The sequence below is a fragment of the Mustela putorius genome, unplaced genomic scaffold (genome assembly GCF_011764305.1).
Source record: "Mustela putorius furo isolate JIRA1106 unplaced genomic scaffold, ASM1176430v1.1 tig00003845_pilon_pilon_pilon, whole genome shotgun sequence".
NCBI lineage: Eukaryota > Metazoa > Chordata > Mammalia > Carnivora > Mustelidae > Mustela > Mustela putorius.
The window spans coordinates 71,358,128-71,372,750 of NW_025421998.1; the positions used below are offsets into that span (position 1 = coordinate 71,358,128).

Below are 14,623 nucleotides of genomic sequence, written 5' to 3' on the forward strand. Positions count from 1 at the left end.
GTTTAACTGAAAGTTTTGGAGAAAATAGACCTAAATGTATGAGTAATTATATTCTTATAACAAATAACTAAAATTCAAGCAGTTCACTCGGAGAGGCATTGAACCGAAATTTCTTACACGTGTCACTCGCGTAGTGTTGCTCTCCTTCATCCTGGCCACAGTTTCATTTGGGGAGGGTTATTCCGCGCAAGATGCGCCGGCAGGGACCATCTCAAACGAATTTATCTTTCGCCTAGACCATAACAGGACAGTGGCTTGGAATTTGTTGATTTGCGGTTTCATTGTAAAATAACCTGAAATCAAATAAATTTTCGTGAGAGAACTTCGAGGTCCAATCGGTGAAACTCCTCAATTACCTAGTAGCCCCGCTTAACTTTCCCCTGGAACCTTTCTAAATGACTTTTGCAGCCCCACGTGCTGCAAAGGAGACTCGAGCTGTGGCTGCGACCCTGTGCGGCGACTACAAGGACAGAATTTGGCTTCCCCCCTTTCTCTGTTAGACAGTGTTTCGTTGCAAGGCTGCCACGATCCAGTGGGCTGACCAGTGACTTGTGCAAAAGAAAACTATTCGTTCGCTCTTTGCCCTTTCAGCATTTTCCTCAGCTGCGGAAACCCGGTTTTCCTATTATTACACTTCAACTTTTTTTGGAGTCTGTTAGCGCAGAGCGCTAAACCCCGGCCGGCTCCAGCAGCAGCGAGGCGAACAAAGCCCGCAGTGTTCTGGGCCATGCTGGGGCGGGGGTGGTGGGCGAGTTAAAGGAATTGCAAATAAATATATTTTATGACCACCCATCAACAAACTACGTGCCACCGTGGCAGCCCCTGGTAGCCGGGCTGTGTCTGCACTGTGGCCAGGGGCGGGGGTTGGGAGAGAGGAGACGGGAGAGGGGCAGCAAGCGGCGAGCCCCGGGCCTGAACTTTCACCTCTCGAACCCGGGCCCAGCCCACTGGCTGCGGGCTCGGGGTCCGCCGGGGGCAGCGGCTCCAGGCAGGACCTGCTTTCTCAACTCGCTGGGCGTCTTCCCCGAGGAAAGGCTTGGTGGCCCGGGGAATGGCAGCAGGCGAGGAGATAATGGGGCGAAGTTAAGCGGGGGGCACCAGGGGGTTGCGGGCTCAGCCTCGCTTGGAAAGACCCCTGGCAAGGGTAAGCGGCCCATTTAGAAAGATGTGCTCCTCCGACTGGGATATCCTTTCGCACCTCTTGGCTCCTGGAGATTTGCACTCACGGGAGAGAAACGTCAGAGGCTGCAAATTTCACCAAAACGTGTCTTTGTGTACAGAAAAGTGAAAGGCTAACTAAACCCGCTCCTGTCCAAGTCTAGAGAGCATAACCCTCTTTCTCCTCGTTGGGAACTTGAACTTCTCTTCCAAGTGGCCCAGACTCCTCTGTAATAAACCTAGCTCGCTCACTTCCTTGAGACCCCTTGAGAGAGAGGGAAGTAAATGGGGTCGGTGTTTGCCGGAGAGGAAGAAGGGGGAAAAGTGGGGCTCTGTAGCCCTTCTCACTGCTCGGTCATCTTTATTCGCAAACCTTGTGGAAAGGCACATCCTCGGCGCTCCAAGGATTTCGACACCGTTTGTTCTTTGCTTTTTCAGAATAGTTTCAGGTTAATTCAGAGAATCCGCCTTTTATTTAGGCTTGCCAGTGAAGCATAAACGCAAATTACTTAACATGAAATTATCCCCAGTCTTTCAGAAGGGCGAGGTAGGGCCATTTGGGTCTGGCGTTTTCTAATTTTAAAGACTGCTCTCTCCTCTCCCCGCTCCCATCTTGAAAAAAATCTGGGTTATTTGTCCACTATTCACCCTGCTTTTCGAAAAAGACCATTTTAAAAGGAGTGAGAACACAATCATAAGCAGAGCACTTAAGGACTACCTGGAGTTTAAAAGCTCACAGAAAGCACCGCAATTCAAAGCCCAACTCTACCTCGTTCCTCGTCCTCCTGGCAGGGGCCGTCTTCCCACGACCAGCCCCGTGGCTTATTGACTTAATTGGTTTCACTAGAAAAGCTGACGGTGTGTTTACAGATGTGGGTGCCAGGGCTGCTTCCTCCCCGGGAGAACTGCGGGTTCTGAAGGGAAGAGTTGGTGCCAAGTGTGTGTGTGTGTGAGCTCGTGTCTGCCCTTTAGAGAAAGGGCGCGCTGCTCTTTGAGGAAAAGACAGACTCAAAGGCAGAAGTTAGTGCCGTTCGCCCGTCTCCCGGTCACTACGACCCTCCCCACCCCACCCCCAGCTTCTGCCACCAGAGATGTTAAAGCTGGCCGGGAGGAAGCCGGGGGCCAGGCTCTGTTCGCGACGTTCTCTCGGCTGCAGCTATTTGGAAGAAAGTTTCAGCGCCTTTCGGAACGCCACGCTTCGCGACCGATTGTCAGCTGAGCCGCGGGCTCAGGCGGCAGCTCGCCGGGAAGGCGGCGGGTGGAGGGTCGCGCAGCCAGCGGGCAGCCGAGCGGCTGGCGGGAGACCGCGGGGAGGAACCGCCTGCCGGGACCGGGCGTGGGGAAGGGACTCCCAAGGAATCCCCCGCTCGGGTCCCCGCGTCCCATCCAGGCCCGTCTGGTCCTTCCTCGGCCTTTCCCTCGTCATCCCCTTGGTCCCGCGTGGGCCCGCTGGCTGGGTCACGCTCCACCGACAGGAGCTGGGACCCTGGTGCGGGAGGCCGGGCCCGCGCATCCTCCGCGCCGGCGCCTTGGCTTTGAAGTGCGCGCGGAGCGGACTCTGGCAGTTTCTTCTTTCCCTTCTTTCCGGGTACTTTTGCAACCCTCAGTCACTGATAGGGCCCGTCTCGTCTCGGAAGCCTCAAAACCTAAAAGTCCCAGCTTGGCGGGCCCCTTCCTTCCAAGCCACGCCCCGGCCGGCCCGCAGCCCAGGCCCGCGCGGGTGACCCTGGCTGAGCGACCCGGAGGAAGCCCAAGAACTCCTGGGCCCTACTGAGACAGGAGCCACGACAACAATGAAGAGTGAGAAAGACACTCGGCCTCTCTCTAGCCCAGGCCGCAGAGGCGCGCACCGTGAAAAGAAAGGCCAATCAGCGTTTTAACGCACGCTTGGGTCTCCCTTTCTGACTACCATGCACTTTTAACTCCCTGCCACCGAGGGCTTTGGATCCCTTCGAAGCTTTCTGCACTTCACGTGGAATCCCCTGTTTCATTTGCCAGCAGCTCCGTCTGCTGAGAGGACGTACTTTGGGGACTGCCAAGAAGCAGCAGACACAACTCGGCTTTGCCAATACAGCATACGGTTTTGTTCTCTCCTCCCTCCCCACCCCCTTCCTCGACGCGCCGTCTGGGCCGAGCGGGAGGAGGCGGAGCTGGAGGTGGGGAGAATGGTGGGGGTGGGGGAAGATCTGGCGCAGAACAAACAAGTTCTCCAGCGAGTTGTTTACATAGCAGGTGGACCTGACGTCAGCCAGGAGGCTCCACTGCAAATCCGAACAATATTCTGCTCCGCGTTTCTCCCTCCCTTTAAGAAGTTGGGGCGCCGGGGGAGATAGGTGGATGGGGGCGACAGGCATTCTAACCGGCTGGTTCCAAACCACTTTCGGGAACAACAACAACAACAACCAACAATAACAACGCAAAGTGAAACAAAACAAACAAGTGGCCCAGCACTACTTTAGAATCCTCCGAGGCTTCCCTTCCCCCACCCCGCCCCTCGGAAGAGAGGCGGCTCCGCGCGCAGTGTGTGTACAGTTTGCATTGCCAACAACACGCGCGCGCGGCCGGGGTGCGCGCGCCCGCCAGCGCACACTCACACACATAGACACACATACAGACACACACACAGATCCGGGTGGGGGGAGCGGCAGCGCGAGACAGCGCGAGCCTCCGAGAAAGCGCGAGACACGCTGGCGCGTGCAGCTCCGCGGCGGCCGCTGCGCCCCGGCTCGAGCCCCGCGCAGCCCGCCCGCGAGCGCCCGTCCCGGTTATTTATGCGGCGGCCGCGTCTGCTGGCTGCGGCTTCCTCCGCCCCCCCTCCCCGCCCAGGGCGCGCCCCCCACTCGCGGCAGCAGCTGCCGGGACTCGCTCGTGGGTGTGTTGTTTGGGGGCTTCTGCCTCGGCGCCGCGGGTGCCACCTCCCGGGACGTTGCCCAGGCGTCCCAGGTCGCGGTAAGTTTCTTCGTCCTCACTCTAGCGCGCTGCACCTCCGCACCCCACCCCGTCCCAGCCACCTCCACGCCGGGCCGGGCTGCGACTTTACTCTGCTGCGCGCTCCTCCCGCGGCGGCGGCGGCGGCAAAGTTTCGCCCCAGCCGCAGCGCTCGGTGCGGCGGGGCGGGTGTGACATGTGTCAAATTTCGGCTCAGCGTCGGGGTCGCCTTCCGGACCCAACATCACCACTTGTTGTTCTTTTTCATTTTGCATTGTGGTGGGGGAAGGGAGAATCGACAGAGGGGAGATTGCCGTTGGCTCACGGAGGGTTTTTAGTTTTGAATATGCAAAATATTGCCTCGTCCAGAGAGACCGCGGCTGGAGGAGAATGTGTGTCGAAACACCAGATGTGTGTTTGTTTACTCTTTTATTTTTATTGTTTGTTGTCTCTTCCTTTTCCTCCCTTCCTCCCTTCCCCCCCCCCCCCCGGGAGGAGAAACAACAGTAAAAACATCTGGCGGTTGGAAGCACACACTTTATTGATCCAACTGCTGACCTTTATTTACTCAATTGGGCAAGTGCGTGCAGCTCGTCTGTCTCTAAGTTGGGCGCTTCAGCGTTCATTTAAGAAGTACTTCCCTGGGAACTAAAGGCGGGGAGGGGACACTCCTTTTCTCGAGTGAAGAAACTCCTAGTCCCTAGTGCTTCTTCGGGATTATGGTGCATCTTGGCTGCTGCCCCCGATCACGCTCTTTGCCCCGTCCACAGTCAGCAGGACCTGCTTCACCCGGATCTCACCTAGTCCTACTTTTACTGTGCTTTGGGAAGGTCTCCTCACTCTGTGGGTGGGTTTAGGGTGAACTCGCACCTCCCGGTTCTTTAGGGAGGGAATGTGGGAGGGGCGCGGGCACCTTGCGGAGAAAGGGAGGGCTTCTCGGTTGGCTTTTACCTGGAAGTCCGTGGAGGCCCCGGGCGAGCGGAGGGCAGTCGGGAGCGCGGGGCTGGCGGTGACCCGGGGCAGAGCTCGGGTCCCGACGGACCTTCGCGCTCGCCGCGGCTCACGTGCGGCGGCTGCACAGCGGGACCTACTGGGTGGCCGCGCGCGCCGCCTGCGCGCCGCCCGCGTGTCTCCCGAGCGCCTCTCCCCGCCCCGCAGGCCAGGACGCGCCCGAACGCCCCGACCTCTGAGTGAGCGTCGTCGTGGACCCTCGCTTGCCGAGCGCGTTTGGGCCTGTGTAGAGCAGGGAGGGAAAGTTGCCCTACTATCCTCAGACTCTGAGATCTCGTAGGTAAGTCTCTCAGGGTACCTGGCGCGTGGGGGTGACAGCGATTAGGAGGAGCGGGAGGGGAAGGACGTGTACGAGTCTGGGGCTTTCGAGGACGCAACCGGTGCGAGTTTTGCATAGGGACGACTCCAGAGAGGCCAAACGGGACACTTGCCCGGGGTTCTCCTCAGACTCCGGAATCCCCAAGGAACAAGACCCATCTGGGTATTTGTTTATTCAGCTTTTTAACCAACAGATTTAAACCACTTAATGGACAGCTGCTATCTGTAATGCTGCAACCCCTCCCACCCCCATTTTCTCTCACCACGTGTTGAAATCCGGTCAGTTTCTTGATCTTGAGGATTATTCCTCGAGTACTGTTTGCTCCCAGGTGGGCAGGCGTTCCGGACGTGGCCTGGGTGAGTGCTGAGAACGGCCCCGGAGGGAAAAAGGGTGTGAAAGACCTGTGGGAGTGTGTAAGATGTGTACCTATACAGTCATCATGGATTCAGAAGTGCTTAAAGAGCTACCTCCCCAACATGCCCAGAGTCTACTTGGAAGAATAATTAAGTAGGAGCAGGTAAGCCGAGGGGAGAAAGTGACGCCCTGGTGTCAAGTAGCTGAAGTGGACGTTTTCCAACTGGAAGTATTTGGAGAGATTAACTTTTAGAAAGCAAAAGTTTGCCTGGAAGGCACATCTTTGCACGCTCTCCTCACCCAGGTAGTTTGGCGAGGCCGCGGTGGAGACAGGAGGGGTGTGTTCATAGCAAGCCCATGTTAGAGGTCAACACTGAAGCAGAGATGAGCTTTCAGATACTTTCCTCTTCAGTCTTGCGTTGTGGCGTACCTCGGGAAATGTTTTAAGTTGTCAAGGGGCCTGTTTATCTTTTCTGTCACTATGAGTTATGGAGAAGTATATTCTCAGTGTAGTGGAATTTTAAAATGTAATGTTTGTTTAGTGGTGTTAAACAATTAATTTACAATTTTGATTTATTTGTGTATGCCATTAATAAAGCGGGTATAAAGTTATATGCACGATGATCATTAGCCTCGTAAAATTTCATTTTAGTTTTGAAGCTTTTTAAAAGTCGTTTTTTCTTTTCTTTCCTTCCTTCTTCCCTTTCTCTGTCGCTCCCTCCTTCCTTCCCCCTCTCCCTTCCTTCCTTCCTTACATTTTATTACTTATCTAGACCCACCTTCAGTAGTTGTTCAATTCAGTGCTTGCTTAAGAACCCCACTATTTCATTGTTATTCAAAACTGAATGAAATAAATGTTTGTGATCAAGTTACTAACTTTTAAGGAGGAGACTGGAAACCTCATGATAGATGCCTGTAGGTAAGGGAGAGAGGACACTCAATTTTCAAAGATCAGCATAAAGTTCACTATTAAGTATAAGAATACAAAGATTTTTAAGAGAATACTTTTTATCATTCAGTTTAAACAGTATAATACATGCTTTCTTTTATGCATAGATTATTAATATGTTATCACTGCACTACAGTGGGTGCTAGAATAATCAAAGGAAATTATATACAAATAACAACTATGAACTATTTTTAACTGTTTATCAAAATTTCTCAACTAATATTTTGGGATCAGAGTGATGGAAATTTTAGACTTGAATATTGTTTTCATAGAATTCATACTCTGGGTGGAAAGAGACCTTTAATTACCTTAGGACATGAATAGATTTGTTAATGGTTGTGTCTAAATAAACTGTCATTGAAGTTTTATTTCTTTGCACTGATGATAGAACAGTGGTTTTGCTTTTACTAATAAAATGAATCCTTGTAATATTCTAGAAAGCTAAATAGGGGGGATTGTTGTATGTGGCACACCATAAAAATTGGAAAAAAGGTGAACATTAAATTTACAGATAACCTGTAATGAGTTCTATTCCTTTTGTACAAGCAAGAATTTAAAAACACAGACCAACTCTCTTTGCATAGCTATTGGAATTATACTTTATTAAAAGTATATTTAAATATGTGAAAATAACTTCATGGTTTGACTGAGACTCATAGGGCATATAACAGTGTAATGAACATAGCCAGACAAATTTACCAGACATTTTTATTTCAAGAGAAAATGTGAGGGATATGGAACTCAATTACATAAAGGGCATATTATTTGTGATATTTTTAAGGATTTATAGCTGGCTCTGCCTCATCACCCTTGTCTATTTCTGAGTTGATAGTATCATGTTAGATCAGCTATTAGTTATAATACTGATAGAAAACTGAATGATGGAAGTGGTCATGTATTTTCTTCCTCTCTAAATTAAACTAGAAAGAAGCCACTGACTTGTAAGTAGACAATGCCACTGAAAAGTTCTCTTGACCTGATTGTTGCTAGACAAAATTGCAAGTCACCACTGAATTCAGAAATAACCATTTCATTACAATTACTGAATACTAATTCTTGACATACTCAAACTATTTTTTCTTTTTTTCTTTAACTTTTCATAGATGGTAGTACTCTTAGTGATAATTGAATGGATTTCAAATATTCTAACCAGTGCCCAGATTCATACTGCCCTTTGAAGAAAGAAAGCCTGTTTCTTAAATCAGGCCCAATGAGAGCTTAAGATTTACATAGATTTTCAAAGTAACCTTACTTATGTACTCCCTAATTCATAGAGTTTCTAACAAACTTGATCAGACCCAACCCAGAATGACTGTTGCATATTTTCTTAAGGGCCTGAAAAAGTAATCCAGGTGTTTGCAACTTTCCTTAAACATATTCCGGGGCTTATGATCACAGAGAATCTAATGCCTAAATCAAATGTTATATGCCATAGTTTACTTTAGTTCTATTCCTTCTTTAGATGACATAAATATTTTCTTAGATCCAACTGTGTATCTCTTAATATAATTGACCTCCAGTCATGTCACTTCCATAGTCTTTATCAAGTAAAATATTTTAGGTTCCTAGAGGTTTTTTTTTTTTTTTTTCTTTTCTTCATGAGGCTTAAGTCCTTTCCCTGGAGTTGTTCTAGAACTTTGGTTTCTTCATTTGTCTTTCAGAACTTGCAAATGGACCCCATAAATATTTCTTTCAGCAGACTAAGCATAGTTTGGGGGAGTTGTCTAAAAATACCATTACTTTTTTTTCTTAAGATCAGCATTGCTTATGTGAAAATTCATTGCCGTTGAATTTCGTAAATTCTCAGATAGTGGAATACTCTTTCCTGTGGAATATTCTTCTCTGTAGGTATTCCTACCTATTAAAACTAATGGGCACTTACTTCCATTTGCTGACTTTTGCCTTGTCATTGCCTCTGATGTATTTTTGTATACACTTATTTGCTCTGCTCAGTGTATTTATCTGACCCCACCCCCAATTTTCCAGACAAAACAAGTAAAAAAGAGTAACTTTGGTGAAATGTGACGAATTATTATGACCAATTAAAAGGTTAATGTTAGAGCACTGAGATGCTGGAGAGAGGTCCTTCAAGAAGATTTAGGTGCATTATGTTCCAACACTATTAATATTAAAATGAAAAATAAACCTATATGTATGTGGTGACTTATTTTCAGTATGTATTAAAACTGCTTTTCTCTGTATAGGTGCCTCGGTATTTTGCTGTTTTCTCAAATGTGGTATTTTAAGTATTGTTCTAATTCTTAGGAATGTAATCTCAATTTTGTAGTTGGAGTGACTGGGAATTTGTGTTTATCTCTACAGATTTTTGCCAAGCAGCCAAATTAAGAGTATCAGGGCTCAGACATGAGGTATACTGTTCCCATCCCCATTTCATTTTCAAAGCTACATTATATTTTAATGTTCTCAGCTTTGGATCCTAATACTTTTTCACTTTGTAATTATGAGTTTTGTAATAATTTGTAATTATGAGTTTTTATTCTTTCTTGTATTTCTTTACCTGTCCAACTGGCTTTCTATGAACAATTGAAATTCTACGTTAATTCAGTTTATGTAATTTTATCTAAAATTTTGTTTAAAATAAATTTTTTTCCATAAATTATCTATGCAGGCCCAGGTTCAACCTTTTAAATTCCTTGATATTTGAAATAAATGTTCTTGGATCTATATTTTACCAATTTCATTCAATTTCCCATTCAGTTGTATACTTCCCTCTTCCTATAATCTACCAGGGATCTCTAGAACATACCTTCCCATTATATTGATAAATATGTCTTCATTCCTTTCTCTATGGCATATTATTTTTATTAGCAAAAACAAATAATTTAAGTGTTGTGAAGCACATTGCTGTGAAACAAATGAATCCCCAGGGGTTTAAAAGCTCTCAGCATTTTTAGCTTATTAATGTTCCTTAATTTCTCTTTATTTCTGTCTTGGAAGGCTTAAAATATACTTTGTGGAAGATAATGTTGATTTAAAATTTATTTAAGTTTTTAGTGTTTCTTTTTAAAGATCTTTCTAACATAAGCCTAAAAGATTTATGTCATGAGAATGTTATACTTTTTTTTTAGGAAGTTAAGGAAATTAACTTTGAATTCCTCAAATAAGGCATGCTACTAGAAATAGTGTAAGGTTTCTGTGGTATTCATTTCTTTCTTAAGTTTTATAACGGCATTTTCTGTGAGAGTTTTTTGTATTTTTTTAGTTTTGTATTATTTTGGTACATATACCCAACTACAGCCCTCATTTTGCAACTTTTTCTCAATTTAAGAAAATAACAAACTTTCTTAAAGTGTATTTTAGGGGGTAAAAAAAAAAAATCAGTGGTAGACATATTTCAGAGAAAGCATTTATAAAATTTCTCACTGGCAGATAGCGAGGAGAAACTTATAGTACACTAATCCAAATAGCTTAACATCTTAGCATATGTAGACTGTCATAAAATCATCTCATTTAAAAAAAAGATCCCCAACATCCTTAAGAACTATTCCTCACTATTACTTCACCCAAAGTTATGTTCCAGGATTTGGTTGATCTATATCTGTATGCCTTTAGCTAACTCTTTACTTTTTGTCTTCAGTTTTTTCCCTTTCTCCGTCTGCCTTTAGTTTAGCTAAGTGCCCCGCCCACTCCCCAGTCTTGTTTGGTACATTTAGTTGGTACCATCACTGCTGCCCATCTGATCAGATAGACTGTCATCTCCTCCCTGAAATGTTGCAGTAGCTATTTATCTCCCCCTCTTCTCTCTCTAGGCACCACGGTTTGTTCCCCACACAGCAGAGCGATCTTTTAAAAATATGTGATTATGTCACTCTTCTCTATAAACCTTCCAGCAGCTTCTTATGTCCCTGAGAATAAAAGACAAAGACCTTATATAAGTCCATGTTATTTGACCCCTGCTACCTATCTGACATTCTTTCCTAACATTCTCCTCTTATTCGGTCAACTCTAGACACACTGGCTTCCTTGATATTTCTCAAAACAGGATAAGCTGATTCCCACCTCAGAGTTTTTCTCTGTGTTCTCCGTCTGAAATGCTCTACACTCAGATATCTTCACGGATTTCATGCCTCTGCTCAAACATATCCTTATTAGAGAAGACTGTCCTGTATAAAATAATAAATCCTCATAGACCTTGCTTTGCCACCATTACCATACATTCATTTGCCCCACAGCACCACCATCAACTGACATTTTTACAAGTTGTTTATTTATCATATGTCCTCCCGATGAGAACGTACATTCCGTGGAGCCAGGGATTTTGTTCTGTTCACTGTTCTAACCCAATGCTTAGAACGGTGCCTTGCATTAGGTAGCAGCTAAGAATGAATGAGAAACAAACTGAGGGTTTTGGAGGAGGAGGTTGGGTGAGCCTAGTGGTGGGTATTGCGGAGGGCACGTATTGCATGGAGCACTGGGTGTGGTGCTTAAACAGTGAATTATGGAACACTGAAAAAAATAAAACTAATAAAATTAAAAAAAAAGAATGAATGACTTGTTGGAGGTACAAGAAATTACTTCTGTCTGTATCAGTGCCTCACTTTTTGTGTGACTGAAATTATTTTTTACTTTACGCTTATTTTATACTTTATCACATTTGGGAAAACTGTTCACTACTGTATTGACCAAGACGTGGCTCTGCTCTCTGGTGGATATACTTCTAGTTCAGTATTTTGTATCTCTTTTTTATTCCCATCTGAGAAACAATATTGCACTTAACTTTTAAAAAAAAAAAAACTTTTAAAAGGTGTGAATGGATGTTTATGTTTCTGGATAACAACAAATGCTCAATAGTTGAATGCTTCAATATAATAATGCTTAGTTTAGTCAAAATGAAAATGGGTTAAGCCAAGTTCTCTTCTGAAAACCTTTGGGTTTAGATGACTTTCCTTCTTTGCATTGGCTCACACACTGTAAGTTTCCTACTTCTCTTTTGTCTCATTCTTTCCGTATCTATCCTTAAACAGAGCAGATGGAGGATTTATGATTTGATGGAAGGTCCATCTCTCCAAATTTAAAATCTCACTATTGAGCTTGCTCAGATTGCTTTTGGACCCATAACTAAGGTATGGGTTAGTAATACAACTTTCCATAAAACATCAAACAAATACACAGATTATTTTCTTTTTAAGCTTTTATTTTATTTACACTTAGTTAACATACCGTGTTAACTAATATTCGTTTCAGGTGTACAGTATATTCAACACTTCCATAAATCATCTGGTACTCATGATAACAAGTGTCCTCTTTAATCCCCATTCATTATTTTCTTATAAACCTGAGGCTCTGTAGATCTCCCTCTCACATATTATGTCCATATTTGAAATACACACTAACTTGCTCAGCAGATTTATTTTAAATACCTTGAGAACAGGAAAAGGAGTCTCTATCATTTCTGTTGATAATGAAGGAGAGCTCTCTTCTTGGCCTTCGTTCTCATTTTTCTCTTCCCTTCCTTCCTCCTCCAGACTGAATTATGAAATCTTTCAAAATCGTTCTGATACTTTATTACTCCATCAGTGAAGGTGTAGCCCTTGGAAAACTGTGAAACAAGGCAAAGTGGGCTTTTATTACATAATTACCCCACTTTTCCCTTTTTAAAAAATTACTAACTTACATCTTCTGCTACTCTTCTCTGGCTCCTTGGATACCCAGTGCCCTCCATGTTGCATCTGGCCATTCCACTGTGTTCGCCTTTCCTTGTTCTGAGTCGGACATTTCGTATTAAAGCCCTTCTTTGGTAATCATAATGCATGTTAGAATGTGAAGGAAGATGGATCCTTCTGGAAAGTGTAATTATTATTACAGCTGGTAAAATAACCAGTTTGGTTTACTATGCAGAATTCTGTGTTAAGTGCCAGGAGACGTGCATTCCGGTCCTTGTCTGTCTATGACTGTTGTGTGATGTTGAGTAGGTTATTTCCTCCAAAATTAAAAAGAGCCTGGATTAGTTTTTAGATTATTTTCAGTTAAGGTCTTTTTTGAAATACATAGAACCAAATTTGAAGCTGTGAACATGTTCTCCCTTTACTGCCATAAAAACACACATAAATGAATAAATGAAAGAAAAAGATACTTCATAAAATAAAAACAAGTAAAACTAACAATGGTTACCACAAATAACTGCTTATGCAGCTCAGGGGGACTCAGTTAAAATCCAAAAGTATTATTCTTCTATTACCTCAGCCTGCTGGGTGTTTTCACACCACTCCTCCTTTTCTGTCAGGAATGGAGCCTCCTCTCCTTTAACCAGAACACTGAGACAAGCAGAGAAGGTAGAGTTCACATGGGGTTGATCACGTTTGGGGTAAGAGCTTCGGAATAAATAACCCCCTGGCATTCTCTCCCCTGAATTGCATGTCATTAACTTTCCAAAATATTAATTTCTTCACAATTTTGCTTTGGTCCTGTGCTCATTCATATATTTAGCTCGAGGCGTCACCAATCCAGAAATAAAGTGTGGAGTTGGATAAGCTGTTTGATAAACTTTGTCTTTTAAAATTAGAGCTCCCCTTTTTGATGGACTTCACACACACAGACATACATTTTTAGAACCCACATAAAATGTCGGGCTGCCACATGGTCCAGCCTATGCATTGTGCTGCTTTAAAGGAAACACAACTCCCAGCTACAGGAATACTACATATCTTTGCTGTAGTTTGGCTTAAAGGGAGTGACACGGTTTTATACAGTGTGCCACATAGGAAGTTTTGCCCCAAATCTCTTGAGGCATCTTTCTACTTCTCCTGGCTACTGCTAAAAAGTTTTTAGAGCCTCGCCTAGATCAGTCTTCACTGCTCTGCTGCCCCATCCCCTAGTTGTGCAACACATACAGTTGGTGTATGCACCCCATGAAGTGTGCCCTCCCGTCATGCAAAGTTTGCTCTCTCTGTTTATTCTGGCTGCTTTTCTCGTGGCGGTAAAGGTTTGTCTTTATGCAGACAAACAAGGAGAATAGCAACAAAGACTTCTTCTCAGAAGGTAAGGGATTATAAATTGTGGGAGTTTCTAACAGTGATGTAAGCTTGCAAACACGCACATTTCAATGTGTTTTACCTTGTTAGAGAATGTATATTCCTGTAACTTAAAATAGAAATCATTGGACGGCCTGGCTTCGTGTTGTCCCAAATAAAATAATTTTAAATCTATAATTTTGATCACTTTATAATATTTACTTCCAGAAAAGCATGCTTTTAAGTTATTTTATCCTTCTAATTCTTTGCTCTTTTGTAATATTCATAAATGTCAAACTGTCCCTTCCCCTACGTGTCTGTTCCTCATACTGTTCCGCAAACAGAACAAGGCAGAGTGATTTGTTACGTCTAATTGGTATTTAATTTTACAGATTTGTTCTCTTTGATATCCTTTTAATTGTATCCTGGAAATATATCATTTCCACTGGTCTGTATCAATACCAGATTCTAAAATATGACTAAGTACATGCTTACTCATATTGCTATGTTAAAGGAACATTGTTATAAGTTTTGTTTTTATTTGAAGAGACAACTTGTTTTTCTGACTATATAAGATCAAATTTTAAGTGCAAATGTACAATGAAAGAGAATATATGGTAACAAGCTATGAATACATAACTAAGAAAAATATTTAATGTTTATTTTCTTATTCCTAGGATTATGTTTCTTATGAGAGGATATTTAAGAAATGGAATGTGAATGAATAATTTTATTTTTACATGTTAACTATACATGAGACAGTAAAAATATATTTAGTTATTTTTTAAAAAATGTATTTGGCGATATATTTAACATTTCATTTTAAGAAAGAATGTTGTGGGGGCGTCTGAGTGACTCAGTTGGTTGAGCATCTAACTCTTGATTTCGGCTCAGGTGATGATTTCAGGGTCCTGAGACTGAGCCCCGCAACAG

General features: G+C 44.1%; 1 protein-coding gene across 5 annotated transcripts in view; it reads left to right on the forward strand.

Annotated features, from left to right (window-relative positions):
• Positions 1 to 3,773: 3,773 nt before the first annotated feature.
• The window catches only part of FOXP2 (forkhead box P2), a 546,452-nt gene continuing 535,602 nt past the window's right edge, over positions 3,774 to 14,623 (forward strand). Inside the window, exons 1-2 of one of the 5 annotated variants that reach the window (XM_045062894.1) lie at positions 3,774 to 4,107; positions 5,245 to 5,377. The gene's annotated coding sequence lies outside the window, so the exon portion shown is untranslated. The remainder of the gene's footprint in view (positions 4,108 to 5,244; positions 5,378 to 14,623) is intronic. The other 4 variants (XM_045062893.1, XM_045062896.1, XM_045062895.1 and 1 more) reach the window with 4 other exon arrangements.